The sequence below is a fragment of the Desmodus rotundus genome, chromosome 13 (assembly GCF_022682495.2).
Source record: "Desmodus rotundus isolate HL8 chromosome 13, HLdesRot8A.1, whole genome shotgun sequence".
Taxonomy (NCBI): Eukaryota; Metazoa; Chordata; class Mammalia; order Chiroptera; family Phyllostomidae; genus Desmodus; species Desmodus rotundus.
Window position 1 is genome coordinate 77,337,058 of NC_071399.1, and position 16,515 is coordinate 77,353,572.

General features: G+C 37.1%; 1 pseudogene; it reads left to right on the forward strand.

Moving 5' to 3' along the window:
• Positions 1-16,515, forward strand: part of LOC112310181 (elongation factor 1-beta pseudogene) — a 66,506-nt pseudogene that overhangs the window by 2,327 nt on the left and 47,664 nt on the right.

A 16,515-nucleotide genomic window follows, 5' to 3' on the forward strand; every position in this document is an offset into this window, starting at 1 on the left:
CTATTATGTTTTCCAATTTCCTGTTGCTAATCATGAAGAAGTTATTTAGAATTTGTTTGTAATTTTACCGTGAGCAATATTATCAGCTGTTCATATTTTAAAAATATTTCTAAGTTGAATCTTTTTGTGTTCTAGATGGATATAAATGCTATCTACACATAATTACATTATCATTATATTCAATGTTTAGTCCTCCTGTTAACTTTCTCTCACTGCATAAGAGGGGACCTCCCACAAACCAGAATTCATTTATAAAAAAACTATGTATTTATTCTTACATGTTTAAACTTCGGTCACCTTCAAAAATCTCCATTTGATGAAATACACCTATCAAGATTTTTTTCCACAGCTCAAAACAGTTTTTGAACTCGTCATTTTTGATGCCTTTTAGTACTTCTGATGTTTTTTGTTTTATCTCTTGCACATTGGCAAAACATTTCCCTTTGAGAACTTTTTCTATCTGAGGAAACAAAAAAATGGTCGCTCAAGGGTGAGATTGCATGAATAGGGAGGATGGGAGTGGAGGTCATGCTGTATTTGGTCAAAAACTGCTGAACACTCAGCGCATCGTGGGCAGCTGCACTGGTAAGTCACCCAACATGAAATGGGCAAATGCTTGAAAGAGTCTTCCAAAAAAATTCACTGAAGTTGAACGCAGCCTCTCACAACAACACCATCTGGTGCACTAATACAGAACACAGTGGGGAAGGCTGTACTAGAAGGGGCCCACTCTCCAGAAGAAAGAAAGCAAGAAATTCAGGGGTTTTTGCGTCCTCCCCTCATACTCCCTGAGATCAATATTGAGTAGTTGTGATGATATTTCATCAGGATCTTTTTGTTGCAAATAACATTTTGTTATTGTATTGTTATTACAAATAGCAATACATTTAGCTTGAAGAAACTTCGGGTAAAAAGAGGAAATTTTTAGGAGATTCAAACAGCTTTCAGCTGGCCTGAAGTCAGTGCAGCTTGGCCCGAAGGACACTCTAAACCAATAGCTGAAATGCAGCCAGGACTCATTCTCTCTAACTCTTTTTATATTTTCCCTTCATTTGGGCCTCATTTTCTACAGCTATCGATGCCTCCTCACTCAGAGCACCCATAGAGGCAGAGAGCTTTATGTTTTATATCTCGAATCTTCTGTCATTAGTTGGAAAAGAATCCCTTTCTTCAGCTTCAGATTGAAAAACAAAATGTAAGCAACCTGAAAAAGAATGATTGGCTTGGATTGGGTCACCTGTTCAACTTTAAACAGTGAACTGGGAGTCGTGGCCTCCTGCATCCGTACCATAGAGTAGAGCTGCCGTGGGCAGCAGCTCCCCGCAGAAGCGGGCTGCTTTTCCTAGAGGAGACGAACAGTGCTAAGCAAAAGATGCCCAAAAGACAGTGGGTGACCTGGTCTTATCAGTAACTTTAATGGGATTGTATTTTAAAAAAGTGTTTATCTGTGAAGTGTGATATGTGAAAAATGCTATAATTTTGTGGTAGATATATTTTAACAAGCTAAGAATTGGTTTTAAAGTTCATGTTTATAATGTGTTTTCAGTATTTCTCTAGATGATCTCATGGATTGCATCTTAATATCTATTCATGTCATTTAGAGTTTAAAAAATTTAAAAAATACCTAAATATCCCTGATTCAACTCATGCCTCCTTTGCTTTTTTCTCATTTCTTTTCTCTCTTCCCTATTCTTTTCCCTGACACCCCACCTTAGTTATTTATTTATTTTACCCCTCCCTCCCTTTCTCCTTTCCTGTCTCCCTTTCTCTTTCCCTCCTTCCCTCTCCCAAACCTTGACCAAAATTGTAAGATTTGGGAAAGCAGCTCTAATAAGAACTCTGCCAGTTCTTAAGGTTGCATTGCACCAGGGGGCCCAAGCAAAAGAATAATCTTCAACTGTCCCAAACACGAGTGTAGCAGCAGGCAAAGATGAAGGAAACAAACTTGGACTGGACCATGGGGAACTCAGATGCCCATCCCCTCCTCATCCTATCAGCACTCCAGACTCGCCACTATTCAGGGAGTTACAGGGTCTTCAGGTCTGGGAGATGCATCAGCCGAAAAAAGCCTTTCCTTTTTAGTTAAATCTTTTAAACTACTTGATAATATTCAGAGATGCTCTAGAGATGAGCAATTTTGAATTTCTGGGGAAAAATGTTCTTCATGACAAGTAGTATTCCAATCTGTAACCGAACTGTACTTTAAATTGTATTTATACTTTTGTCTTTTTTTTTATCAAGGAGATTAGACTAGAATTTTTTGTAATGCTAACCACTTGCATTTTGCCACAAAGATTTTGCAACCCTGAGACACCTTCTTTATTTTTCTGCTTTCTAAAAAAACAATCTATAGTTTAGGATTGAACTCCCCTTTGATGGTTTTGGAAGACTTGCAAATAAGGCAGTTGGGGTTTGATGCATTTTGCAGGGACAGAATGTTTTAAACGTCTGATTTTCCACTCCTATCAGATCAATCTGGCTATTGCATATTTTCCTCACAACTCATTCTTTTTCATTTTTTTTGAATTTTAGATAAAAAGTGTAATGTAGTTATGTTATCAATACTTTCCCCTTCTTAAAGCTGTTGGAGTTTTCCATTTTTTGTTTGTTGTACTAGACTCTTCAAAGAACCAGCGATCGCTTTTATGAATCTGTTATAGGTCCTCTCCTTGTTTTATTTTTATTTCTATTTTTATCATTATTAATTCCTTCCTTTGTGAGTTAAGTGTTATTGCTATTTTTTCTTAATCCTTGAAGTGAGTGTTTAATTTTTCAGAACTTTTTTTGTTTTCTAATGTGTTTTGGATTATGCAATTTACTGAGTGCCACTTTAGTCCTGTTCTGCAGATTTTTGGCATGTTGTGTTTCTGTAAATAATCTCTAATTTTAAAATTGTTATTCTCTGTAATCCTACTGTTATGTAAAATTGTGTTTTACGAGTTAGAAAGGATAAATTTATTCTGGGTCTTCTTTGTTTTTATTTTCCATCAGCTCATATTCTGGCAATGTTCAAAGCGTGAATGAGTCTGGTTTAAATAATCTGTCTTCTTTAGCTTTCTAGTACATTATTTGAACGATTATTTTATGTTCTTTCTTCCATTTTCTTTGTTCTTATTTTTGGGAACTGTTATTATATTGATTTTCCAATTGAGCCTACCCTCCATTTCTCCTGTTATTTGACTCTTGATTCTTTTCAACTGCCTTCTGAGGGGATTCTTTGGCATTAGCATCAGTTCACCATTTCAGTTTTTAGTTGAATGCATTCTATTTATAATGTTTTCACTTTAGCATAATTTTTGTAATCTAATTTTTTGATTACTTCTTTTCTTAATGACGATCTTTTAAGGATGTTAAATCTTATCAAATTTCCTTGTAAATACTTATTACAGTTATTTTAAATTGTTTTTGTCTTATCTTTAACTGTTTCTTGAATATAGTCATTCTGCTGGAGTGTTTATTCTAAGCTCCAATTAAAATTGTGTTTCTTTAGCAGAAGAAATCTTTTCTACATCTGTATTTATGTTACTCTCAAGCTTACAGCAAAAAATTCTCTAGTACATTAGACTCTTCAAAGAGCCAGCTTGTGATTACATTTACCTGTTAATTGATCAATAAAAGAAGCCTGGTTCCTCTGTGTGTGTGAGTGTGTGTTGCTTGTGAGCGCTCTAGAATGAAGATTCTGTCTGGAGCAGGCAAATATTGTCTGCGGTGGAGGTTGGTGTGAAGGAACATGTGAGCATGTGAGCAAGTTTAAGCGTGGAAGCATGCTTTTATTTTTTTGATGAACATCTGTTCTTCTCTTAAAATCAGGAGAGCTAATATCACCGGAAGTAAGGACTATTTCCGAGACTGGTCTGTTGCCCAGGACCACATCCTGAGGTGTGAGCGGAGAAGGGACAGCTGTGAAGGTACCAGCACCAGCTGCAAGGAGTCTGTTTCTATGACATTTATGATCAAATGTACAAAAGTGGATATGTAAGAGCTGCTTAAAGACTGGAACTTCCAGGGCCTTCCTGAGAGAAATTATAGCAGCAGAAAATAAAGTTATAAAAATATAAAATAAAAATGACTTCATAATGAAAAGTGAAATTATTTTGTTCTGTAAATGTTTACCAAATAGCCTGTAAGCAGGATTTTGTTCTTAGTATTTGTAATATTTTCTTCTCTAATATTAGTTCTTGTAATCTAAGTTGATAAGAACAGTTGTTTTTTCCTTTAGTTTAAACAAAGATCAAAACTTCGACGTCATCTTAGACACCTTCCTCAAACATTTTAATTTTGATTCTTTACCACTTTAAGTTTCCTTTGATTCTTTCCTTACGGGTGCAACCATTTTTATTCCTACAAACTATTCTGGACACTGTCATCAACTAACTTTACCTAAAGCATCACTCTAAACGTTCTGTATCAAAATAGTACACTGAATACTTCTTGATTCCCAAATAATGTTTTTGAATAATTATTTTAGTATTTAAGGTTTTTCGACATTTGATGCACATTAATTTTCCAATGGTATCTTCTGTACTTCCTTTGCATAAAATTTCTGCCCCAGGCAAATTGGAATATTTACTATGGCAGGAACCGCCTTCCGCAGGTCCCGCTGTCCAGTTGCAGTACATGCTCCCTCTGCCCCAACCACGGAAAACCATCTACCCTTCCTCTAATGCCATTGGACGATTCATTTGCTTGTCCTCTTGCAAAATACTGCTCCTTGAAATATTCCCTTTGCCTTTACATGTTTGAATCCCAAGTCATTTCTCCAAACCTAAATCAAGAACACCCTGGGGACCTAGCCACATTATCCAAGTAGCAATGATCATTTCACCCTTTTGCCTGCCCCTATATTCAGGGCAATTCTTCATAAACATGCTTATGGCAATTAGCCGTGGTAATAGTTGTACTGTTCTCTTTTTGCCCTCCTAGTCTGATGAGCTTCTTCAAAGTTAGAATACTGTCTCATTCGTCTTTGTAAATCTCACGAACTTGGCAGAGTTCCTGGCACACAGTAGGGTCTCAGAGAACTAATGTGGGCTGTGCGAATATTTCTTCTTTCTAAAAATCTGTCCCATTTTTGAAGCCATTGTCTTTTAATAGAATGTCCTTGGACTCGCCCTCCCTGTGCACTTTCAGCTGCTCCTATAAGAGACGCATGGCCTTTGAACTGAAGCAGTGTCTGGTGTGAGAACCATCTCTCCCCACCCCGCCTGCCATATGTTTTCAAGGCATCCTATATTATGTGCTCAGCACTTGCCATTATAGTTCTTTCTTTACACTGTAGTCCTAACCACCTGACTGATGACTATATCGATACAGGGGCACTATTTTAAAAATATCTTTGTAATTTCATACTCAGTATACTGCCCTGCATACAGGAGGTACTCAATAACTGTGACTCATTATGAACTGATGGCTTTATTTCCATGCACTTGACACTTCACTTCCTAGAAGAGCGATGTGCCCTGACTGCATGGGGACTGTGCTGCACCCTTTGTCTTCCTTAGCTGTACAAGCTTCAGGGTCTTTCACGTTTAGTTATTTATTTCATAAGAAAACTCTATCTTGCTTCTCCCCTCAGTATGTTTCCAAGTCAACTCTTAATCTGAAAAAATATTTCCCTTTTACATCTTCTCATTGTAATGTTATCTTTCCTATGGAATCATATTATAGATCTAAGTCCTCTTCAGTGATTTCTCCCCACTCATGTGTTCAGTTCTTTCTGAATGAATTTACATAGCTTACGCATACTTTTTCTTTTTTTACAGAAACTATTTGTCTTTATCATACGTATTATGTTTGTTTCATTGCCCATCCATTAATATAACCTCCACATGTTTACTAAATATGAAATTAATATTCATTGGGCTATAATTTTCACCCTAACATGCATTGTCTTTTTGGGGGGATTTTAATTCATATTAGCAATCTTATAGTCCTAGATATGGTAGAAGTGGAATATTAAATTTTACCTCTCAGCCAAGAGTTCCACATTTTCCTCTTTGTATTTTTCATTTTTCATGGATATAATCCAATGTTGGTACATTACACTGACACATATGATAAAATTTATACCAAGTGCCATTTTTCAACCTCTAATAAATATTTAGGCATAAACTCAGTCAGGTGTTTTCCTCAATGAGCACCAAAGCATGCAGTTCAGCGCCAATCTCTACCAGCCCCGCCCATTTCCTCTATGTGCCCCCCCTGCTGTGATGCATGTCAGTATCTGGCATGCTGAATAGTTGCTCATTTTTGTTTACTGTCTGACTTTCCTCATTGTCGTGTAAGGGGCATGGAGTCAGGGGCATGAGACTGTTTTGTTCATTAATTGTTGTATTGTTATATCCTAGAACTTAGAGCGGCACTTGATATAGAATAGCTCTACAATAAACAATTGCTGAATTAATAAACTAATTTAGTTTTTTGTTACTTCCATTTGTTTCTGAGCATGTGTTTGTATATTGATCATTAAACGCCACTATCATCTTTCTCCCATTAATGAATTAAATTTTTATATTTGTTTCTACATTTCCCTGCCATTCTTCTAACTGGTTCTTTCTTCTTTCTCTCTGTTGAATATTCCAGGGCTTTTTCATTATTTATGGCACTAGAAAAAATTTTAAAAGGAACTTGGAACAGAGAAAATAAATCTATATTTTACCCATGTCTTGTGCAGAGAAAGCATCTGATAAGATTCAATAAATCTATGAGCTGAAGAGCATTGCCCATCTCAGAAGGGACTCAGCGTGGCCTCGGCAGTTCAGTGGAGTGAAGTGGAGTGGGATGGAGAATCTGCTAGCCCTCGAGCTGTGGAGTCACCGTTGGACTTTGTGACACAACAGCCACACGTTCTTTTTAGGAACTACCAATGTTTTTGTAGTTATATTCATTCCACAGCATGTTTTTCATTCATTGCTGAGAGTTTAGGACTGGTTATTTTCAGCTTACATGTGTCAGATAAAAATGATGACGTATGTTATGGTTCTTATATCACAGACTGTAAAATAAGGGTAGGTATCTCAAAAACAATTTTTTTAAAAAATTTTATTGTTATTCAGTTACAGTTGTCTGCATTTTCTCCCCATCCCTCCACCCCACCCTAGTTGAACCCGCCTTCCCCCCACCCCCACCCTCCCCCTTGATTTTGTCCCTGTGTCCTTTATAGTAGTTCCTGAAAACCCCTTTCCCCACTGTCCCCTCCCCACTCCCCTCTGGCTATTGTTAGATTGTTCTTAACTTCAATGTCTCTGGTTATATTTTGTTTCCTTTTTTCTCTTGTTGATTATGTTCCAGTTAAAGGTGAGATCATATGGTATTTGTCCCTCAGCGCTTGGCTTATTTCACTTAGCATAATGCTCTCCAGTTCCATCCATGCTGTTGCAAAGGGTAGGAGCTCCTTCTTTCTCTCTGCTGCATAGAATTCCATTGTTTAAATGTACCATAGTTTTTGGATCCACTCATTTGCTGATGGGCACTTAGGTTGCTTCCAGTACTTGGCTATTGTAAATTGTGCTGCTGTGAACATTGGGGTGCATAGGTTCTTTTGAATTGGTGTTTCAGGGTTCTTAGGCTATAATCCCAACAGTGGAATTGCTGGGTCAAAGGGCAGTTCCATTTTTAGTTTTCTGAGGAAATTCCATACTGTTTTCCACAGTGGCCGCACCAGTCTGCATTCCCACCAACAATATACTAGGGTTCCCTTTTCTCCACATCCTCTCCAACATTTGTTTGTGGATTTGTTTATGGTGGCCATTCTGACTGGTATGAGATGGTACCTCATTGTGGTTTTAATTTGCATCTTTCTGATGGCTAGTGATGCTGAGCATCTTTTCATGTCTTTGGGCCTTCTGTATGTCTTCCTTGGAGAAGTGTCTGTTCAAGTCCTTTGCTCACTTTTTAATTGGGTGGTTTGTCTTCCTGGAGTGGAGTCGTGTGAGTTCTTTATATATTTTGGAGATCAAGCCCTTGTCTGAGGTATCATTGGCAAATATGTTTTCCCATACTGTCGGTTCTCTTTTTATTTTAATGCTGTCAAAAACAATTTTTATAAAGGATTATGAATATTAAGAATTCAGACTTTTTAATACTTGGTGATTTTGAATGACACCACTCAAAGTTGGGAAGAAAACTCCTTGGTTTAATCCATTCAACATATGTTAAATTTAAATACCAGGATCCAATCAACTTAGATTCCCTGCAAATACCTTTAGAGTTAGCCACAGGAGATTCAGTAGGAATACACTAAACCTTTGATAATGATGTATATTCACTCCCAAAGGATAGCAAAGACAAATGGTTAAAGTAGGCAAGTTTACATGCACGCCCAGAAGTAACTGATCTTCAGGGGTGCAAGTAGGAAACAGAGAATTCCTGTTGGTTTCTTTGCCAATTTCTTGCTATGTTTCTTCATTCAAGCCATAATTGCATTGCTAAAGATTCCAATGTGGCAAGTGAAAAGATGAATGGAATTTAGGTCTCTTTTGTGAGCTCTGAGGGGAAAGAGAAAGGACACAGTAAAGCTTTTATTGACCCAACTGCAAACCCAGTGTGTCTAATGAGAAAATTGTTCATTTAGATGAAAGCCAAAAAGCATTTCAGCCTAATGTGGCTGAGACAGCAAAATCAATTATAAGCACAACAGCTCTGTTTAGTAAATGTTTAAAGGAGGGGAAAAAGGGCCTGCACAAATGAATAAATAATATAAGAATAAGAATTATGTAGCCTTTGTCTAATATCGCTTTTATGATATGATTTTTTATATGTTACTTTGCTGTGAAATAAAAAATGAATATTATCTTCATCCATTATAAGGAAAATAGTACCTTACTAAAACAGTAGTTCTCTTATAACACTTACTTTCTTTTTAACACTTACTTTTATATCACAATTAAATTACGCCTCTGACTTAAACTTTCCATGTGAAGACAGGATGCATTTACTCTGCCTATTAATCATGTTTTATCTTACTCCTCTAGCATAAATAATTCTTGTGCATATGTAAGCATCAGTCTTCATCATTAGGTGTATAAAACATTTTGGACAAAGGAAAAAAAGAGGAGGATTGGGTATTAGCTTTCAGAAGTGAGAATGGGCGATTTACAGGTAATTGAGGAAGAGAGGAATATACAAGGAAGGCCAGTTCTTCTAGGAAACTCAGAAAAAATGGGCCACAGGGGATATGTAAGGAACAGGGCCTGACTGAAGCCCTGTTGTTTCCCATAATTAATTTAATAACTTTTGAAGTGAGCCCCTTAACTGTAGTTCCCATCACACACCATACATGGTTATCACAATATTATTAACTCCATTCCCTAAGCTGCAATTTACATACCATGACTATTTTGTAACTGTCAGTTTGTACTTCTTAAGACTTTTCTATTGTTAATTTAAACATTAATTCCAGTGTAATCAGAGCACATGCTTTGTATGATTCCAGTTTTTAGAAATTAGTTGCATTTTTCTTTTCTTCTTTTTTGCAGGAAGTACAGTCTATCTTGGTGATTATTTTGCATGCACTTGAAAAGGATGTGTATTTTGCTGTTGGGTGGGGTGACCTAATGTCAATTAGTTCAATTTCTTGCCTACATATGTAATCGGTTCCTGAGAGAGGAGTGTTGAAGTCTCCAATTGTAATTGCGCACTCAGCACTGTGATTTTTTGCTTTGTATAATATGAAGCTCTCTTGTTAAATGTGTACATGTTTAGAATCATTATAGCTTCTCATTGAATTACCCATTTATCATTTGGGGTTTGGGTTTTGCCATTTAGTTTCTCTGTCTATACTAGGTGGGGGTTGAAAAACTCTACCACTACCTTTCCAGAGTCCTCAGGAATGGTTTTTTAAATGAATAAAATGACCAAAGATATTGTCGGCCCATAGGCTGTCATTGTGTGAATTAGAGGAAAGGTGTCCTGTCTCACCGAGTACACATTGATCATGTATATCTTGGTAAACAATTCCTCTGTGTGAATCAGAAAAAAGGTGTCTTGTCCTATAGGTGCCTGCAGCTCCTTGCCTGACAAGCAATGTGGTGTCAAACATCAGGCTTGATTTTTGCCCCTGCTCACTCTCAGGCTAGGCCCTCTTGTGCTTTAAAGAAACTACACAACCACACGCAGTGGTCCTGGTAATTACTTCCAGTGAGTACATTACAAACAGTTTATGCTTCAATGTTGTATTTTCTGTGACAGACCCATAATGATAATACATGAAGTATGGAAAGGAAAACTGAAAAGTCTTAGGTAGGATCAAGCAGAACATAAAATTCTCCATGGCCATAAATTCAACAGAAATGCACATGAACAAGATGGATTCACGGATGTGCTGTGTGACCAGAATCCTGTGGCAGTCAGGAAGTTACCCCTTCAGGGTCATATGAAGTAAGTGTTCTGTGGAGACAGTGAGCCAAGTTCACTGCATGAATATAGGCGTTTGATTGGCACTGCTCCCACCTCCCACCTGTGAAAGGAACCTGAAAAAAACCTTTCTGGTTGCTTTCTGCTTCTATGGGTTTTAAAAAGTGGTGAGCCTAGGGACAGGAGAGGAAGTAAGACAGGAATCACCAGCAGGATGGGAAACTTAATTTGCTCTCATTTCCGTGACTTGATATGTTAAACGTATAATGTTGTTGCATGAGAGAAGAGACCACATTTTTTGTTTTAAGATCTTGCCCTGCACTGGGGATCCAGAGATACATTTCTGTGACCTCGTAGGAGTCTACTCCCAGCCTCGCCTGCTTTTCTTCAGGTGTAGAATACAGTAGGTTCACAGCTTAAGGCTATTTACTCTTCTATTGTTTTATTTTGGGGACAATTGAAACATCTGAATGTGGGGGATACATTAGGGATGATGATGCATTATGCTTATGTAGGACAATGTTCTAGTTCTTAGGTGATACATGCTGAAGTATGTAGTGTTCTGGGGGCAATGAGGTCTGCAACTTCCAGGTGATTTAGCAGAACATCTATCTACCTACCTATCTCTAACCTATTGTGTAATTATCATCTATTTATCATCTGTGCAAAGATAATTAAGTGTGGCAAAGTATTAATAATTGATAAATATAGATTAATGTGTATTGTAGCATTTTGTGTAGATTTGAAATTACTTAAGATAAACTGAATAAAGTAAACACAAAATAGGATATCTGAGGTCTTCTGACACGCTTCTTTGTGTTCCGTTTCTGGCCACAGCCTACTTTCCAAGACAATCAGGACTAAAGCCTCGGCCAATACGGTGACCTGCTTCTTTTCCTGTTGACTCAGTTACACGATAAGTTCAAAATGACCAGGTGGTAGTCTCAGATCCCAGCTCAGTGTTGTGGCCATTATATTCCCTAGCACAAGCATTTTCCTTGATATTTTCTCCACACGTTGAAGACAAAGTTGGATGAAGGGAAGAAATGGCTTATGAAAGGGTCTTTTGGTTTAAGCCTAGAGAAATCCTGAGAGCAATGAGTTTTGATTGATATGCAGAATAATGTCGTATGATATGCAGAAGTACGTCGTATGCTGTCTCAAAGTATATATCCCATGTTGAAGGACCAAGCCCTCAAAATGGTACCACCAAGAGTGCACCATGATAGAATATTCAATAGACCACTCAGCATGTTTTTCAGACTAGCTATTGGGTAAATAGACTGCAGGCTAGAAATGTATTGCCTCACTGCCTTTGGCCCTACATAAGATTCAATGTCGAAACCACTGAGACCCTAAGAAGCAAGCAGCAAACTCGTGGACGACAGTGTTAGCAGAAGCACTGCAAGCATAAGAGTCAAATACTTGTTCTCAGTGTCTTTTAATGAGGATAAAGCACTGGTATTTCCACGATGGAAGATGTCCAATGAAATAAAATTGCTACGAAGTTGCTGTTAATTTAAATATTATATAATTAAAGTTTAATTTTTCACTATAATGACAAATGTAATATATTCTAGGTTTTAAAAAATTGTATCTGTCCATCCAACCATGTACCCATCCATCCATCTGCTATTCATTCATGCAGCCTTCTATTTTTATATTCTTCTATCTATCTATACATAGTAGTGTAGATATATATCTGAAATGCCATCCATGGTAAGGTAATAAGAGTAACTTATAGATAATGAGATATTTTCCCATATGTTTTGTAATTTCCTTTACTGAATATCTTCTTTTTACCATTTTTTCAAAATCATAAATTCTTAAATCATAAAAAAATTTAAAAAGACAAATCTCTTGCCTCAAATACTTCAAGAATCTTACTTAGGTAACATGCAATCAAAAGTTCCTTTTTGATTTCATTTCCCATCAAAATTCTTTTCTCTTCAATAATTTTAAAATACTGAGGAAAAGGGCCTTTGAGGCAAAGCAATAGAATCTGTTGGGTAGGGTACAGATCCAGTGTTTTAATTGTTCAACAGAACACATGGAAATAATAGAAGAGATCGGGGAAGCGGGCGAAAGCCCATATTTGCCTGAAGCCACATAGTAACTCAGGCCTTGGAAGTAATTATTCTCTAAGACTTCATGTTCTTCACTTCACACCTAATTTATCAGTGAATACATCCATAGTTTAAATCATTGGATTCAGGAAATCGAATTATTACTAGTCTGGTGATTAATGTTTTCTACCCATCTGCTAGTATATTGTCACTATTAGTTGAGCCTAAAAAAACACTTTCATTACATTCAGGCAGTGATTGTATGAAATCTTTAAAGAAGACGAATGCTTGAACCAGATTTTCTTCTGTGTTAATATTAAGGCAAATACGAAATGCAATATAATGAACTTGAACTTGAAGTGTATTTTCAGAAATGGTGGTATCTGATGCAGTCTCCAAGTAGCAGCGCTTTTCCATGGATGATCTTTTGGTTGAGATTGAGTCCAGAGAGATTTCTGGTCTATTGGGTACTCAGGCACTGGTGAGTTGGTGATGTTTGTTTAATTAGTGTGACTTATTCTAATCCCAGAACAATTTCAATGCTTTAAGTACACTTGTCAAGCTTTTTTATTCCCTGAGAATCTGTTATTTAGAGAATCTGAGAATCTGTTATTTTACTCCTGAAGTCACAAAACAGCAATTGTGGTTATCATCAAAAATCACAGTTTGATTTCTCAGTGGTTTGTATGGTATACTAAGAACATCCACGTGACTGAAATAAAGAAGATGTGGTAACATTCTATTAGAACCTTATTATCTGCTTGCCATAATATGGTTTAAAAAAACGAATGAAAAGCAGCCTACTTGTACAACTACGCTTTTCACTTACGACTATGAACTGAACAAATGTTTTAAGTATTTTTAAAACTATTTAGCTATTTAGTAAATATTTGAATGTCTCGTACGTGCGCAGGTCACTCTGGAGGTCTATCTGCCATCCAGCAATGCTCCTCCACATAAATGATACCCACCCGCTTACTCCATGCTCCCACAGTGTTCTGTGGGTAATTCCACATACTCGCCCTTCATTATGTACTCATTTTAAACAATTTGTTAAAAGTCCACCTTGACTGCTGGCCCTAAACGCCCTGTGGGAGGTTTTTTTTTTTTTTTTTGTCTCTTTTGTTAGTGGCTGTATCCCTAGTGCCTAACACAGTAATGGGCACATTGCTGACCCACTACCTGTATATTGTTGACTGTTTATGTAGATGATGCAAGTTGCTGCGAGAGAGATACAGTCTAAAGAAAGGCTGCAGAGGAGGAGTTGTAAGTTACTACAGAATCTGTGCTGGTTTGGAAAGTGGTTCAGATTCAGTGCTGTGGAACTGGAAGAGGGGAAGAGGTAGCCCCAAAGAAAGAGCGTGTTTAACGTTTGAGGCAGAGGAGGAGCGGGTGTTTATGGAATGGTGAATTACTCAGGTCCGAGAACCAGCTGGATGTCAGGACATCGGCAGGAGCGCTGGAAAGAACACCTGAGTGAGGTTATTAGTGTTCAGCATACAAAACTAGGGACATTAAGCTTTCATTCAATGAAATGTTGAAAAATTTCAGGTAGGATTATATAATTTTAGTTCAATGATGAAAGTAAGTTACATTTTAGTTACCTATCCATAATCTTGATTTTCTAAAAACTGTTAAGAGAAGTTTTTTAAGTGCAGAAACTGTACTTTTTTCCATTTACTTTTTATTTATTTATTTATTCCAGTACAATTCACCCCTTTTCTACCTGCCTCCCACACAATCACCACACTGTTGTCCATGTCCATGAGTCCCTTTTCCTTTTGCTCAATCCCTCCACCCTCTGCCCCCCACCCTGTCCTTGGCTGTCACCCTGCTCTTTATGAAATTTTCCTTTTTTAACTTTGTAATCCCAGTCACTGGCATTGTCACTCACACATTTTTAGGTGCTGAACATATATTTTTGTCTAGGTTGTCATTCGAATGTTTTAAGTGAAAGAATATTCTAAAAGGGATGAAGTGATTTTTGCTTTGGACTACAGGTAGATAAGAGGAATGTAACTGGGTAGGTAGATAAGTAATAAAAGTTTAAAGGTAGGCAGATGGAGAGACAAATAAAGAGCAATATTCACATATAAACACACAAACACATACATGATCTGTATGCACACCTAACCACACACACACACATAGGCATATACATAGATGTAACCACACAAGTACACATATGGTCATACATATACATGTACACAATCACAAACACAAATACACACAGACACCCCCACACATCCACACATATGTTTGTGAGAGATAGTAAATATTAGGACCGTATTACAGGAAACACAGACAAAACACAGTATCATCAGGCAAAATGGTATTAGAAGGGCACACAAATAACAGATGGAAGACGATTTGAAAGAACAAATTAAAGAATAAAGAGTTGAGTCTCCGTGAAGAAGAGGAGTCACCCTAAGTAGATTATCATAATGTAGGCAGATTTCCCCAAATCATATCCTGCACTGCCAAATACTTACTTACACATCACATGTTTTGTACACTGGACTCTGAGTCTGAGAATGGGAAACATATTTATCAAATTTGAAAATAATTTAATAGTTTTTTCTTTACAAAATTCAAATGTGTGCTTTAAAGATAGCAGGAAAAATTAGAAAGAAATAAATTATATTACTTCAAACCTGAATTAAATTGTGCTAATATTTTGTGTGTTTTTTAATTGTATTTTTTAAATCTATGGAACAGGTGTTGAATCCTGACATTTGGGAACGCACTGTTTAAGATTTAACTTGTTTGGCCACTCTGGGTCTCAGAATTTGTAATGTGCCATAGATCAAAAGAGTTATGTGGGAAGCCATCTGTAGCAGTATCAGTAAGGGCTATTTAGCATTACACTTCGTGGATCGAATAAAGGATTAACTAAGAGTGATCAAACCAACATTTAAAAATGTTATTCTTAATTGAAACATAAATGTATACAATCAATTTTACAGTGATGCATAAAATATTTAAAGTTTCTGTGCCTTTTCAATAAGCAGGTGAAAAACTTTTCCCTTTGTTTAGGGGGGCTTTCTTCGGGTCTGGACACGGAGAGCACCCCTGAGTCAGATAAGTAAGGTTTGATGTACAAAGTAGGTCTAATGCTGACGATTTCTCTACAGATGTGAGGTTTTTCATTCACTGTTCTCAAGATGTTTCTTTTTAAAAGTTTGAATACGGTGTGTCTTGGTGTGGGCTTCTTCGGGGTTATTGTGTTTGTGTTTCATTCAGCTTTTGAAAGAATATGTAGGTTTACTTCTTTTGCCAAATTTGAGGATCTTCCTGCCATATTTCTTTGAGTACATTTTTTAGCTCCTTCCTCTTTACCCTCGCCTTCTGGGACCCTGAAGACACAAACGTTAGAGCTTTTGTCATAGTCCCACAGGTCCCTGCGTTTCTGCTCGGTTTTTCTTTTTGTCTAGTTTCTCTCTGTTGTTCAGGTTTGCTAATTTCTATTTTCGACCTTCAAGCTCACTGGTTCTTTCATCTTCCCTCTTCATTGGTCTTGAGCCATCCACGGAGTTTCTTTAGTTCAGCCTTTATTATAGATTTCTGTTCTAAAATTCCTGCTTGTTATTTTTTAAAAAATTTAAATAGATTTTTAGAGAGGAGAGAAAGAGAGAAACATTGATTTGTTGTTCCACTTATATATGCATTCACTGGTTGCTTCTCGTATGCACCCTGACTGGAGATCGAACCCACAGCCTGGGTGCATCCTCTAACCAACCAAACTACCTGGCCAGGGCACCATTTGCTTTGAAAATCTCTTTAAAATTCATTTTCTGTGATTTCTTTGTTGAGCACTTATGTTTTTATTTTATTAAAAAAATTTTATTGTTGTTCAATTACAGTTACCCCCATTTCCCCCCATTACTCTTCCACACCCTACCCAACCCCACCTTCCACATTCAATCCTCACCCTTCCCCTTGTTGTCTTTGTCCATGGGCCCTTTAGATATGTTCCTTGACGACCTTTCCCCTTCTTTGTCCCATTATCCCTCTCTCCCCTCCCTTCTGGTCACTGTCAATTTGTTCTTTATTTCTATGTCTCTGGTTCTATTTGCTCCCTTGTTCATTTTGTTTG